General features: G+C 39.0%; 1 protein-coding gene and 1 long non-coding RNA gene across 3 annotated transcripts in view; one reads left to right on the top strand and one right to left on the bottom strand.

The window, feature by feature from the left end:
• TTC28 (tetratricopeptide repeat domain 28) overlaps positions 1-16,223 on the bottom strand; it is a 581,567-nt gene that overhangs the window by 529,151 nt on the left and 36,193 nt on the right. The gene's annotated exons all lie outside the window — the stretch shown is intronic.
• LOC145526630 (uncharacterized) lies at positions 11,430-15,965 on the top strand. Its single transcript, XR_014069040.1, has 2 exons — positions 11,430-12,737; positions 15,561-15,965. It is a non-coding gene; the product is annotated as an uncharacterized LOC145526630 (long non-coding RNA).

The following is a 16,223-nucleotide window of genomic DNA, read 5'->3' as shown; positions in this document are numbered from 1 at the left end:
TAGAGAGAGGAAGAATGACTTCTCAGGAATGAGGTTTTGTACTCGCAGCGGAAAGATCAGTTGTAGGCTACTGGTCAAAGCTTCTCGAGCTTGGAAGAAGTTTTCTCATTCATTCACTAGTATATTTAACAACTGCCCTTGAAAGATACAAAGACAACAATAAGAAGTCCCCAGTGCTACAGTTAAGGCACAGATAAAGTATGGAAGTTGTGATGAGAGATATCTATGCTGTACCTAAAAGTTTAGAGACAATATGAGCTTCAGAGAACATTTATTCTGCAGTATTGTTTAATTATTAATAAGCTAATCTTATCTCTCATCACCAAGGGGAATTACAGCTTTTTTGACCTTATAATGAGATTGATAATTCCAATATTTAATAAACTCTGAAAGCAGGAGACTAGTCAGAGTATAATTTGGGAATTTCAATAAATTGAGAATTTTAATCAGGGATTACATAAATTACTAAAATGTACTAGATCTTTTACTTAAAATACACACTCCGGGGAATCTAGTACAATGAAGCATTAAAATATTTTCCGTAACATCCAGTACCAAAGCCATTGCCAACTGGTAGCCTCTCTTTCCCAGAGAATTCAGAGTTTCTATATGGCTTTTAAAAGAGAACAGGGGTGTTTTGAATTATTTCTCAATTCTTATAAACCACAATGGGGGAAAAAATGTTCTTTGCACTCATCTGTCAATGAGCCCCAAACAACTAAGTTAATCACTGTAGTGAGAATTCTTATTCTAGAGCTTCAAGTATTTTTCAGAGCATTTTCTCATGTTCTGGACTTCAGAAAACAAAGAGAACAAAAAAACAGTAAAGCTGTGCAGTTTTCAGTACAGATGACAGTCAGTTCAGTTCAGTTCGGTCGCTCAGTCGTGTCCGACTCTTTGCGACCCCATGAATCGCAGCACGCCAGGCCTCCCTGTCCATCATCAACTCCCAGAGTCCACCCAAACCTATGTCCATTGAGTCGGTGATGCCATCCAACCATCTCATCCTCTGTTGTCCCCTTCTCCTCCCACCCTCAATCTTTCCCAGAATCAGGGTCTTTTCAAATGAGTCAGCGCTTCGCAACAGGTGGCCAAAGTATTGGAGTTTCAGCTTCAACATCAGTCCTTCCAATGAAAACCCAGGGCTGATCTCCTTTAGGATGGACTGGTTGGATCTCCTTGCAGTCCAAGGGATTCTCAAGAGTCTTCTCCAACACCACAGTTCAAAAGCATCAATTCTTCGGCACTCAGCTTTCTTTATAGTCCAGCTCTCACATCCATACATGACTACTGGAAAAACCATAGCCTTGACTAGATGGACCTTTGTTGGCAAAGTAATGTCTCTGCTTTTTAATATGCTGTGTAGGTTGGTCATAACTTTCAAGTTACAGATGACAGTAATGACAGCATAATTATCCTAACTGTAGGCAGGTGAAAGTGCAGACAATCAAGCATTGGCCAAAGGCTATATACTTCTAGAACTAAATAGAACATACCTTAGGTTACTGATCTGTTTAAGCTAACTGAGCTGAGAGCATGGCCTCAACCGTTTATGTGCCAACTCTAAAATCACTATCAGGAAAATGTATGTATTGGTGTAAGGGTAGAATACCACAGGAGGAAGAGCAGGGGTTTCACATCTTCATATCGCCATAGAGACTGCAGAATGTGCTTTACAAGGCATGTCACATTTTACAGTTAATACTCAACGTTAAAATCAAGTCTCACACCTATTTTGAAATTAGTTAAAATGCTAGTTCTCATCAACTCCATGTAATTTCCAAAAATTAGTTATCAATGCAACAATGTGCCAAACCACCTTCAGAAACCATTACCTAACCTTTCAGCATCCATATCTTTGTCACAGAGAAATAAAATCAGTTTTAAGTGTCCATTAGTGCTTTCAGAAAGTTCTGAAACCAGTATTTCCAGCATAATTTCCTAAAATTTCACTGATACAACACATTGTGTAAAACAACTCCCAAATATCTTCTACAGCAAAAGACCTTTGTAAATGGCATCTGATTCTGCACTAAGTATCTTTATTTAAAATATTTCCAGTTTACACAAATCCAGCATTCATTTACAATATTTGCTGAGCATTTATTATGTACTAGGCATTATGGACCTGGAGCACGTAAGTGAGCAAGACAAAGTTTCCACACTCAAGAAATTCACAGTCAAGGGTTCCCTGGTGGCTCAGTGGTAAAGAATCCACCTACCAACACAAGAGACGCAGGTTAAGTCCCTGGTCTGGGAAGATTCCACATGTTGCAGAGCAACTAAGCCCATGCGCTCTAGAGCCCAGGAACTGCAAAATACTGAGCCCATGTGCCACAACTACTGAAGCCTGTGTGCCCTGGAGCTCATGCCCCGCAACAAGAGAAGCCACCACAATGAGAAGCCCCCACACAGCAACTAGAGTAGCCTCCACTTGCCACAACTAGAGTAAAGCCCACAGCAACAAAGACCCAGCACAACCATAAATAAATAAAAAAACAAATAAATAAAATTATTTTTAAAAAAAGAAATTCACAGTCTAGGGATACAGAGAAGAATAACAGTCAGTTATAATACAGTGTAAATGGTCACTACTGATGGTTGTGATAAGGACAGAGCATTATGGGAGCACACAGAAGTATCCCCAAGAAGAACCCATTAACACCCAAATGCTTCATGCTTTTTAAATTTCCATATTTTATAAAACACTGTTGCTGGTGTTTAATATAAAAAAACCCTTGAGGACAAATGTGATGCAAGGGTAAAGTATTTAAAGTAACATTCTTTTTGATGACTGCCAACCCTTATTTCATGAAGATGAATAATCCTAATTCTCTGAAGTAGGACTCTAATTATATAATGAAACATGAAGCCCTCTAAGATCTGGGAAAAAACTGCCATAAGCTGAGAATCAATGAAGCAGCAAGCCACTGTTAGAGCTTTAAGTATATCTTATCCCTTAGTACTCTAGGGTAGAAACAAAGGTTGAAACTCACTGCCAAAATAAATTTAAAGTAAGATTCAATTTATTAGAATTCTAATCTATTCATAACTTTTAGAGAAAATCTATAATATAGCATAGCATAGTATATTATAAAGTGGGGCACCCCTGTATGTATAACAATCCCTGGATATCATTACACTTCAACTACTGAAATAGATAGGATCCTCTCTTTAAGAAGGAAAAATGCTTAAACACAAGATATCACAAAAATATGGGAAAATGAAAGTCAAAATATCTGTTGCAGCCTTCACTATCTGATCGATAAGGGAAGTCTGCATGTTAAACCAAGTCACTAATCACTCCCAGACTTGCACTGCTGTGTGTGTGCCTGCCTAAGCACACTATCTTCTTGGTATACTACTGCCTCCTGGGGGTTACAGTACATTACTACTCCTTTGAGAAAACGGGCGTAAACAGAAAACACATATTATTTTCTACTAAAAACACAATACGAAAGCTCCATGTCAAATAACACGTAGGCCTTTCCTAAATAATCTCTATTTTTAACTGTCATATTTATTTGTCTGAATAATTGGGAACAAAGTACATAATACAACTTAATTATAGAAAGTGGTTGTTAATATGATTAAGAACATCAGGGCTTATACAGCATTTTGCATTTACAAAGCACTTAGCCAACATTAGGGGATTAATCTTTAGAACATTCTTGAGGTCAATATCACAACCATCTTTTTACAGAAAAGTAAACAGCAAAGCTAAGTGAAGCATTAAAAATTAAAAGACTAGTCATTACTCTAATCAGCAAAGTGCCACAGAATGGTTTAATGTAAAATATGAAGCATTAATACAGTTATTCATTTCTAATACCCTATGACCCATCTCTAGGAGAAACCAGTTACTCTCTTAAACTGTGGTCCCATAACATTTTCTAGATCCCTCTATTATAAGACTTACTACTCCTGTATTATGGTTATCAAATTGGCAGTCTCTGCTGTGTACCCCCACAGGGGTTTGTACAGTGTCTAGCACACAGCAAGACACGGCAAAGAACCATTCAGGCATCTTCCAAGTATTAAGGACTTGCTACAAGCAGGGGTTATTCTGGATACAGAGGATACAATGGTGAAAAAGAAAGCCAAGTTCCCTAGTCTCATGGAACATACATTCTAGGAGGCAAAGGCGGATGACAAAAAAATCCAAAAAACTATCAAGTAGTAAGAAGAGCTATGGAGAAAACTAAAGCAGGGCAGTGTGACTACAGATGGCTATGTAGTTACATTAGATTAGGCAGTGATATTCAGCTGGTATTTGAACACAAAAAATAACCAGCTATAACTATTAATATATGGGAAAAGACAATTTCAGGGGACAAATGCCAAAGTGGGAAAGAAATGGAAACATTCAAGGGACAGGAGGGAAAACAAAAAAACAAAAACCATGATTAGAGCAGTGGGCCAATGAATGAGTGATAAAATATGAAATCAGAGAGGTGGGCAGGGCGTTCTTGGGTCATGATAAGAATTTCACTCTGAATGAAATGGAAAATTCTTTAAGACTCCATAACATGTATTTGCCAATCTGAATTGCTGCATTTGTATGGTTGGTAGCATTAAAAGGAAACTGATTCTGAGAAAGGAAAATTACTATGCTGTTCTTTAGGGAGCCTTTCTATTTTAATAAATTACTTTTCAGCGAAAAGTTATTTTATAATTAAATCTTCAGACTAAGGATAAAACAACAGTGTCTGCTAACGTTTTAATAGAAGTTAGAATGAGATTTTGACAGTCTCTTATTGGGAGAAACTGAAGGGCTCCTGCATAAACCACTGTACATTATAAATGACAGTACTAGGATCTTATGCTAATCACTTATTAATTTTGCAAAGCCTAAGATATCTCCAAATAGCTCATGATGAGTGCCAGACAGGCATCTGGAGAGGAGGTTCCTGAGTGAAAGCATGGAAGTATCATTAAATATAATAAATCTCTTCCTCTTACCAGAGAAATCAGAAAGAAAAAGTATCCATTTAGAAGTGAGAACACTTCTCACCGAATTAACTGAACAAAATACAGCAATCGCCTAAAAATTAAGTGCAGGTTTAAATTTCTCCTGAGATGACAAAGGTGCTATGGAGGCCTCAAGGCCAGTTTCAAGCTACAACATCAAGAGTCAGTTAAATTTAACCTCACCAATAGTCAATGCACAAAAAATATTATCATTCGCATATTCTAGGTAGCTGGTTCCTGGACATTTGAACTTTGTGTATTATCTACCTATCTAAGGTGTTTTTATTTTTATGGTAAAAAAAGGTAACAAAATTACCATCTTAGCTATATTTAAGTGTATAGTTCAGTACTATTAAGTGTATTCACATTGTTATGCATCGGATTTCCAGAACTTTTTTATCTTGCCAAATCTATACCCACTGAACCACACTGCCTATTTCCCTCTCCCCCTAACCCCTGGCAACCACCATTCCACTCTGTGTTTCTATATCACTCCCTGTTGTTTTTTACTGATAATATTACACTGTAATAGTACACAAGTTCCTACAAAAGTAACTATGTACACAAGATTTTGATTTTGTACTTTAGTTGGTTTGTTTTTGTTTAAACACACAATTTCATCCCTGTTTCCTAAACCAAAATATGGATAGTAAAAGGGGCTAAAAATTACCTCCAATATGTAGGCAAGAATACAGAAGTGACCTGGAATTACACTGTAATACACACTACACTATTTTCAGTCCACCATGAATATTAACAAAATTATTATAGAGAAAAGTTATTGGCCACTAGTAGTATGTCAAGGAGTCAATATGATACAATCTAGTTATATGGAAAAATACATAGTATATAGGAAAAATTAATCGTAGACTTAAAAAGACTTAAGTTTGAGAATAGTCTAGTAGACAATAATAAAATTTTTATTTTTATATTTTATCAAGAACTTCTGCATATAATAATTCATGAAGTTAAATCACAATCCCTCCAGATGCTTCCTTCTTCTCTAAGAGATAAAAATGCTTACCATGCTGACCTCATAAGGTTGATACAGAGTAAAAAATGAAATAATAAATGTAAACAATTTGAAAGTTGACAATTTTGCATGTATGTAAATTGCCTAAAGATAAATTAAAAAAAATGTATCACTTGTAACCAAGAAATAGTCAACATGGTGCTAAATTTGCAATTAATGTTTATTATTTGTCAAATAATTTATAGGTTATCCTGAATATGAAGAGATAGCAAAATTTCCTCTACCCACTTGGTGCAAAAAATAATAATTCTCTTAAATCTGCTAACGGTGAGGTCAAAGCTAAAAGAAAATCAAAGTACAAATCTACAGACTGCATACAAAAAGAACAAAAGGAGCAGGAATACAGGTGTGATTATTCATGATACAGAGCAGGGGGTCTTTAGAAAAATATACTATGTGTAAGTAACTTTTTCCAAAAGTACTTTCTTTTTGAATTGGTGACTTGGTAAACTACCTCCCAAGTAGCGCTAGTGATAAAGAGCATGCATGCCAATGCAGGAGACGTAAGATAAGAGACATGGGTTCAATCTCTGGGTTGGGAAGATTCTTGGAGGAAGAAATGGCAACCCACTCCAGTATTCTTGCCTGGAAAACCCCATGGACAGAGGAACCTGGCGGGCTATTGTCCTATACTCCACAGGGTCGCAGAGTCGGACATGACTGCAACTTACCACATCAGTAATACTCGTTCAGTGAAAATTACCAAGGCACAAGCACAGGCAAGATTCTGTACAGGACAAATTAACACTAAAATCAAAGACAAAGCCACTTCTCTGTGACATTATAGTTACAGAACCATGTGGAATTTACATGAAGAATCTTGTATCTCATTCTTTAAAAAGTTGTATTAAATTTGAGAATATGATCAAGAAAGTCATATAAAGCCATATTTATTTCCATCTCTGAATTGTACAAATTAGCCTATACCTACCTACACAAATCAAAAGTAAGAGGGTTTTATTATTATCTAGTAAGCAGGCAGTTCAGTTCAGTTGCTCAGTTGTGTCCGACTCTTTGTGACCCCATGGACTGCAGCACGCCAGGCCTCCCTGTCCATCACCAACTCCCGGAGCTTACTCAAACTCATGCCTATCAAATCATTGATACCATCCAACCATCTGTCATCCCCTTCTCCTCCTGCCTTCAATCTTTCCCAGCATCAGTGTCTTTTCCAACGAGTCAGTTCTTCATCAGGTGGCCAAAGTATTGGAGCTTCAGCTTCAGCATCAGTCCTTCTAATGAATATTTAGGACTGATATCTCTTAGGACTGACTGGTTTGATGTCCTTGCGGTCCAAGGGACTCTCAAAAGCATCAATTCTTCAGCACTCAGATTTCTTTATGGTCCAACTCTCACGTCCATACATAAACTACTGGAAAAATCATAGCTTTGACTAGACGGACCTTTGATGGCAAAGTAATGTCTCTGCTTTTTTCACATGCTGTCTAGGTTGGTAACAGCTTTTCTTCCAAAGAGCAAGTGTCTTTTTAACTTCATGGCTGCAGTCAACATCCGCAGTGATTTTGGAGCCCAAGAAAATAAAGTCTGCCACTGTTTCCATTGTTTCCCCATCTATCTGCCATGAAGTGATGGCACTGAATGACATGATCTTCATTTTCTGAATATCGAGTTTTAAGCCATCTTTTTCACTCTCCTCTTTCACTTTCATCAAGAGGCTGTTTAGTTCCTCTTTGCTTTCTGCCGTAAGGATGGTGTCATCTGCATATCTGAGGTTATCGATATTTCTCCCGTCATCCTTGATTCCACTTGTGCTTCATCCAGCCCAGCATTTCGCATGATGTACTCTGCATATAAGTTAAATAAACAGGATGACAATATACAGCCTTGACATGCTTCTTTCCCAATTTGGAACCAGCAGACAGGCAAGGCAATCTCAAATTCTGAACCTCTGGTAGCAAATCCTTTATAATCACCTTTTAAATTTCTCCCCCTTTTGAAAGGAATCCTTTGTTTATGATGAGTGAGTGAAGTGAGTGAAGTCGCTCAGTCGTGTCCGACTCTTTGAGACCCCATCGACTGTAGTCTACCAGGTCCCTCTGTCCATGGGATTTTCCAGGCAAGAATACTGGACTGGATTGCCATTTCCTTCTCCAGGAGATCTTCCCCACCCAGGGATCAAACCCGGGTCTTCCTCATTGTAGACAGACGCTTTACTGTCTGAGCCACCAGGGATACTATTTGGTAAGTTTCTACCATCAGTTTGGCACAAAACATAAATCCGCACCAAAGGTGATCTGATTGTAATGGGATCCATAAAATCAATCACAATAATTCTGTCCATGAAGAGTTCAAATAACTGGGGGTTGGGGGGAGGAGAAGAGCTCTAGTTTCATGTCAATTAGAAAAAGGCTATAGGGAGACTTTAATGTGGTTATTAAGTGCCATAAAGTATTCATATAAAGGTCCTATTTCAATTAAATATTGACCCAAAGATTAAAAAGTCACTTCTTCTCCAGGTTTCTTTGCAACCATAGCAACAAGCTGTCCTTCATAATAAAGCAAGGTGCAATTATCCAATTAATTTCAAATCTTTTAATCAATAAGTATCATCAGTTATGATACTTCATTTTTCCTTTTAACAAATATTTATTGAACAATTACAATGTTCCAAGCTCTTATTATTTTCATCAACCAATAGAGTCTATAACAGCCATAGAAACTTCATATAAAAATAATGGTATAATTAAACCTTCTAAGTCTTTTAAAAAATAACTTACATACACTAAAATAAATGCATTAACTAAATACAATAAAATTTGATGTTCAGTTCAGTTCAGTCACTCAGTCGTGTCCGACTCCTTGCGACCCCATGAACCGCAGCACGCCAGGCCTCTCTGTCCATCACCACCTCCCAGAGTCTACCCAAACCGATGCTCATTGAGTGGGTTTTGTCATCCAACCATCTCATCCTCTGTCATCCTCTTCTCCTCCTGCCCTCAATCTTTCCCAGCATTAGGGTCTTTTCCGATAAGTCAGCTCTTCACATCAGGTGGCCAAAGTATTGGAGCTTCAGCTTCAACATCAGTCCTTCCAATGAACACCCAGGACTGATCTCCTTTAGGATGGACTGGTTGCATCTTCTTGCAGTCCAAGGGACTCTCAAGCATCTTCTCCAACACCACAGTTCAAAAGCACCAGTTCTTTGGTGCTCAGCTTTCTTTATAGTCCAACTCTCACATCCATACATGACTCCTGGAAAAACCATAGCTTTGACCAGATGGACCTTTGTTGGCAAAGTAATGTCTCTGGCTTTTTAATATGATGTGTAGGTTGGGCATAACTTTCCTTCCAAGGAGTAAGCATCTTTTAATGTCATGGCTGCAATCACCATCAGCAGTGATTTTGGAGCCCAAAAATATAAAGTCTGCCACTGTTTCCCCATCTATTTGCCATGAAGTGATGGGACCAGATGCCATGATCTTCGTTTTTTGAATGTCAAGTTTTAAGCCAACTTTTCACTCTCCTCTTTCACTTTCATCAAGAGGCTCTTTAGTTCTTCTTCACTTTCTGCCATAAGGGTGGTGTCATCTGCATATCTGAGTTTACTGACATTTCTCCCAGCAATCTTGATTCTAGCTTGTGCTTCATCCAGCCCAGTGTTTCTCATGATGTACTCTGCATATAAGTTAAATAAGCAAGGTGACAATATACAGCCTTGACATACTCCTTTTCCTGTTTGGAACCAGTATGTTGTTCCATGTCCAGTTCTAACTGTAGCTTTCTGACATACAGGTTTCTCAAGAGGCAGGTCAGGTGGCCTGGTATTCCCATCTTTTTCAGAATTTTCCACAGTTTATTGTGATCCACACAAAGGCATTGGCATATCAATAAAGCAGAAACAGATGTTTTTCTGGAACTCTCTTGTTTTTTGGATGATCCAGCAGATGTTGGCAATTTGATCTCTGGTTCCTCTGCCTTTTCTAAAGCCAGCTTGAACATCTGCAAGTTCACGGTTCACATATTGCTGAAGCCTGGCTTGGAGAATTTTGAGCATCACTTTACTAGTGTGAGATGAGTACAATTGTGTGGTAGTTTGAGGATTCTTTGGCATTGCCTTTCTTTGGGATTGGAATGAAAACTGACCTTTTCCAGTCCTGTGGCCACTGCTGAGTTTTCCAAATTTGCTGGCATATGGAGTGAACGCAGCACTTTCACAGCATCATCTTTCAGGATTTGAAATAGCTCAACTGGAATTCTATCACCTCCACTAGCTTTGTTCGTAGTGATGCTTCCTAAGCCCCACTTGACTTCACGTTCCAGGATATCTGGCTCTAGGTTGGTGATCACACCATCGTGATTATCTGGGTCGTGAAGATCTTTTTTGTATAGTTCTTCTGTGTATTCTTGCCACCTCCTCTTAATATCTTCTGCTTCTGTTAGGTCCATACCATTTCTCTCCTTTATTGAGTCCATCTTCGTATGAAATATTCCCTTGATATCTCTAATTTTCTTGAAGAGATCTCTAGTCTTTCCCACTCTATTGTTTTCCTCTATTGCTTTGCATTGATCACTAAGGAAGGCTTTCTATCTCTCCTTGCTATTCTTTGGAACTCTGCATTCAAATGGGTATATCTTTTCTTTTCTCCTTTGCTTATCACTTCTCTTCTTTTCACAGCTATTTGTAAGGCCTCCTCAGACAGCCATTTTGCTTTTTTGCATTTCTTTTTCTTGAGGATGGTCTTGATCCCTGTCTCCTGGACAATGTCATGAACCTCCGTCCATAGTTCATCAGGCACTCTATCAGATCTAGTCCCTTAAATCTATTTCTCACTTCCACTGTAAAATCATAAGGGATTTGATTTAGGTCATACCTGAATGGTCTAGTGGTTTGCCCTCCTTTCTTCAATTTAAGACTGAATTTGGCAAGAAGGAGTTCATGATCTGAGCCACAGTCAGCTCTCAGTCTTGTTTTTGTTGACTATATATTGCTTTTCTATCTTTGGCTGCAAAGAATATAATCAATCTGATTTCGGTGTTGACCATCTGGTGATGTCCATGTGTAGAGTCGTCTCTTGTATTGTTGGAAGAGGGTGTTTGCTATGACCAGTGCGTTCTCTTGGCAAAACTCTATTAGCCTTTGCCCTGCTTCATTCTGTACTCCAAGGCCAGATTGGCCTGTTACTCCAGGTATTTCTTGACTTCTTAGTTTTGCATTCCAGTCCCTTATAATGAAAAGGACATCTTTTTTGGGTGTTAGTTCTAAAAGGTCATGTAGGTCTTCATAGAACCGTTCATCTTCAGCTTCTTCAGCATTACTGGTCAGGGTATAGACTTGGATTACCGTGATATTGAATGGTTTGCCTTGGAAACAGAGATCATTCTGTCATTTTTGAGATTGCATCCAAGTACTGCATTTCGGACTCTTTTGTTGACCATGATGGCTATTCCATTTCTTCTAAGGGATTCCTGCCCACAGCAGTAGATACAATGGTCATCTGAGTTAAATTCACCCATTCCAGTCCATCTTAGTTTGCTGATTCCTAGAATGTCGATGTTCACTCTTGCCATCTCCTGTTTGACCACTTCCAATTTGCCTTGATTCATGGACCTAACATTCCAGGTTCCTATGCTATATTGCTCTTTACAGCATCGGATCTTGCTTCTATCACTAGTCACATCCACAACTGGGTGGTGTTTTTGCTTTGGCTCCATCCCTTCGTTCTTTCTGGAGTTATTTCTCCACTGATCTCCAGTAGCATACGGGGCACCTAACAACGTGGGGAGTTCATCTTTCAGTGTCCTATCTTTTTGCCTTTTTATACTCGTCATGGGGTTCTCAAGGCAAGAATACTGAAGTGGTTTGCCATGCCCTTCTCCAGTGGACCACATTCTGTCAGACCTCTCCACCATGACCCGTCCGTCTTGGGTGGCCCCACACGGCATAGTTTAGTTTCACTGAGTTAGACCAGGCTGTGGTCCGCGTGATCAGATTGGCTAGCTGCCTGTGATTGTGGTTTCAGTCTGTCTGCTCTCTGATGCCCTCTCTCAGCGCAATTTGATGTGGAATATGTGAAAGTAAATGTTGGTGACAGAACCAGGGAAACACTTCACATTCTTCCCTCTTCTAATAATGAGATTAGATAATATGTATTGAATAATTATCATTATACTTGAAAACTTTTAATCTCTTCACAACACTGCACATATACCAACCCAATCTATCAAACTACTGAAAGGTAGGACAGTCTTAACTATGAACACAAGAGGGCGCACAAGTCTGGTGAATTCATAAAACCGAAGGCAAGTTGCATTTTGCTCAACCATCTGCAGCTCTTAAAGCACAGTCACATGGATTTACAAAGGATTCTTCATGCGTGTAGTTGAGGCCAACTGCAATGAAAATATTCCCCTTTCTCAATATACTTTCCAGAAATCAAATCACTGCTTCTGATAACACAAACTCCTATCCAAATAGAGTTTAAACTTACATTTAATATTTTATCACTATGAGAAATTATGACTTTTTTCCAAGGTATAGTTGCTTTACACTGCTGTGTCAGCCTCTACTGTCTAGTAAAATGAATCAGCCATACATATACCTATATATAGCCTCTTTTTTAGATTTCCTGCCCATTTAGGTCACCACAGAGCACTGAATAGAATTTCCCATACAGTAGGTTCTTATTAGTCATTTAGTATTTTATACATAGTAGTGGTGGCTTCCCTGGTGACTCAGACAGTAAAGAATCTGCCTGCAATACAGGAGACCCAGGTTCGATCCCTGGGACAGGATGATCCCCTGGAGAAGAGAATAACTACCTACTCCAGTATTCTTGCCTGGAGAATTCCATGGACAGAGGAGCCTGGCTGTAGCCAGGGACTGCAGTCGGAAATGACTGAGCTACTAATACACACATACACACGATGTATATATGCCAGTCTCCCAATTCATCCCACCCCTCTCCCTTTCCCCCATGGTACCCATACATTTGTTCTCTACGTCTGTGCCTATATTTCTGCTTTGCAAATAAGAACATCTAAACCATTCTTCTAGATTTCACATATATGCATTAATATACAATATCTACTTTTTTCTGACTTACTTCATTCTGTGTAACAGTCTTTAGATACAACCATATCTCTACAAATGGCACAATTTTGATCCTTTTTATGGCTGAGTAATATGTCATTGTATATGTATATGTCCCAACTTTATCCATTCTTCTGTTGACAGACATTTGGATTGCTTCCACATTCTGGTTATTTTAAATAGTGCTGCAATGAACACTGGAGTGCATGCATCTTTTGGAATCATGCTTTTCTCCAGTTATATGCCCAGGAGTGGGATTGCTGGGTCATATGTACTTCTATTTTTTAGTTTAAGGAACGCCCACACTGTTCTCCATAGCAGCTGTACCAATTTACATTCCCACTGACAGTGTAAGGGGCTTCCCTTTTCTTCACACTCTCTCCAGCATGTACTGTCTGTAGATTTTTTGACGATAGCCATTCTGATCAGTATGAGGTGATATCTCATTGTAGTTTTGATTTGCATTTCTCTAATAATTACTGATGTTGAGCACCCTTTCATGTGTGTGTTGGCCATCCGTATATCTTCTTTGGAGAAATGTCTATTTAGGTCTTCCATCCATTTTTTGATTCAGTTGTTTTTTTTTAATATTGAGCTGCACTGTATATTTTGGAAATTAATCCCATGTCACTTTCTTCATTTGCAAATATTTTCTCCCATTCTGAAGGTTGTCTTTTGATGGCTTCCTTTGTTGGGCAAAAGCTTTTAATTAGGTCCCATTTGTTCATTTTTGTTTTTACTTTCATTATTTTAGGTGGGTCAAAAAAGATGTCACTGCAATTTGTCAAAGAGAATTCTGCCTATGTTTTCCTCTGAGAGTTTTACAGTGTCTGGCTTTACATTTAGGTGAAAGCATGGCTTTTAATCAGAAGTTTATGCTATTTTATAATCTAACTTTCTCCTTGGAAAACCTACCATTTAGAAGCTAGCCAACTGTTATAATGCCCATTTTCAAATAACTTAAAAGCTTCTCCATTTAATGACTAGAATCATAATAAACTTAGCTATAGGAAATAAACCTCCAACTTTTAGAAACTGATGCAAATCTGAATCATACTCAGTTCAGTTCAGTCGCTCAGTCATGTTCGACTCTTTGCGACCCCACGAATCGCAGCACACCAGGTTTCCCTGTCCACCACCAACTCCCGGAGTTCACCCAAACCCATGCCCATCGAGTCGGTGATGCCAACCAACCATCTCATCCTCTGTCGTCCCCTTCTCCTCCTGCCCCCAATCCTTCCCAGCATTAGGGTCTTTTCCAATGAGTCAACTCTTCGCATGAGGCGGCCAAAGTATTGGAGTTTCAGCTTCAACATCAGTCCTTCCAATGAACACCCAGGACCGATCTCCTTTAGGATGGACTGGTTGGATCTCCTTGCAGTCCAAACGACTCTCAAGAGTCTTCTCCAACACCACAGTTCAAAAGCATCAATTCTGCGGCACTCAGCTTTCTTCACTGTCCAACTCTCACATCCATACATGACCACTGGAAAAACCATAGCCTTGACTAGACGGACCTTTGTTGGCAAAGTAATGTCTCTGCTTTTAAATATGCTATCTAGGTTGGTCATAACCTTCCTTCCAAGGAGTAAGCGTCTTTTAATTTCATGCCTGCAATCACCATCAGCAGCAATTTGGAGCCCAAAAAAATAAAGTCTGACACTGTTTCCACTGTTTCCCCATCTATTTGCCATGAAGTGATGGGACCAGATGCCATGATCTTAGTTTTCTGAACGTTGAGTTTTAAGCCAACTTTTTCACTCTCCTCTTTCACTCTCATCAAGAGGCTCTTTAGTTCTTCTTCACTTTCTGCCATAAGGGTGGTGTCATCTGCATATCTGAGGTTATTGATATTTCTCCCAGCAATATTTAATTCTCAGGTAGTTAATATTCTTTCTATAACATTCTATTCCAAAATTGGCTGTGAATCAATTCCAAGTAATAGAATATGATTTCTTTAGTTCACTCCCTCACTAAATAAGCTACCACATGAGAAGTTTCTCTTTGTGAATAAATCAGACTAAGATTACAGAGCCTACAGGAAGGTGCATAATCCAAAATAACTGCAGAGCACATTCTGCCTACCCTAAGATTCACAGTAGATCATATTCTACACACACACATCGTTCTAGGCATGTAACTCTGTTCAGCTTGATATTGTCCTAATACAGGCTGTGACACATGAAATTACCCTGAATGCCAGTAGTTTCATATGTTCCCTACTTCCTACACAGAAGAGACTTGAATATTATCTATCCGATACATGTTATTATGTGAAAGTGAAGGTCGCTCGGTCGTGTCCAACTCTTTGCCACCCCATGGACTATACAGCTCATGCAATTCTCCAAGCCAAAATACTGGAGTGGGCAGCCTATCCCTTCTCCAGGGGATCTTCCCAACCCAGGTATTGAACCCAGGTCTCCCGCATTGCAAGTGATTTCCTTAACAGCTGAGCTATGAGGGAAGCTCCATTATTATGTGAAGGAAACAAAAAAGACAGATGAGACTGAATGCTAGGATCAAGAGTCAGGCAAAAAGTTCAAACCAGGCTAGGTAGTATGAGCAAAGCCTGACAATCCAGGACAAAGGATAAAAAAAATGCATTATTTTGGTCATCAAACGTCAGGGAACAAACCAAGGGAGTAACAATTAAGAACCCAGAATCCAGTCAATTAAATAAGTTACTTGTAATGTAAGCACGTAGTACAGAGCTGGATACTACAGTCTATCTATCTGATCTAAATTCCTGATATACTTCTTTCTAGGTACTTGATTCTGGACCAGAAAGGGAAAGGTATTTATAAAAAACTACTACTGAAGCAGTGGAAACAGTAGCTGACTTTATTTTTCTGGGCTCCAAAATCACTCCAGATGGTGACTGCAGCCATGAAATTAAAAGACACTTACTCCTTGGAAGGAAAGTTATGACCAACCTAGATAGCATGTGGAAAAGCAGAGACATTACTTTGCCAACAAAGGTCCATCTAGTCAAAGTTATGGTTTTTCCAGGAGTCATGTATGGATGTGAGAGTTGGACTATAAAGAAAGCTGAGCGCTTTGAACTGTGGTGTTGGAGAAGACTCGAGAGTCCCTTGGACTGCAAGGAGATCCAACCAGTCCATCCTAAAGGAGATCAGTCTTGAATATTCATTGGAAGGACTGATGTTG

This window comes from Giraffa tippelskirchi, chromosome 11 (genome assembly GCF_054371585.1).
Source record: "Giraffa tippelskirchi isolate mGirTip1 chromosome 11, T2T-mGirTip1v1.2.pri, whole genome shotgun sequence".
Taxonomy (NCBI): Eukaryota; Metazoa; Chordata; class Mammalia; order Artiodactyla; family Giraffidae; genus Giraffa; species Giraffa tippelskirchi.
Note: the sequence above shows the minus strand (reverse complement) of the source record. Positions and strands in the feature narration are given on the sequence as shown.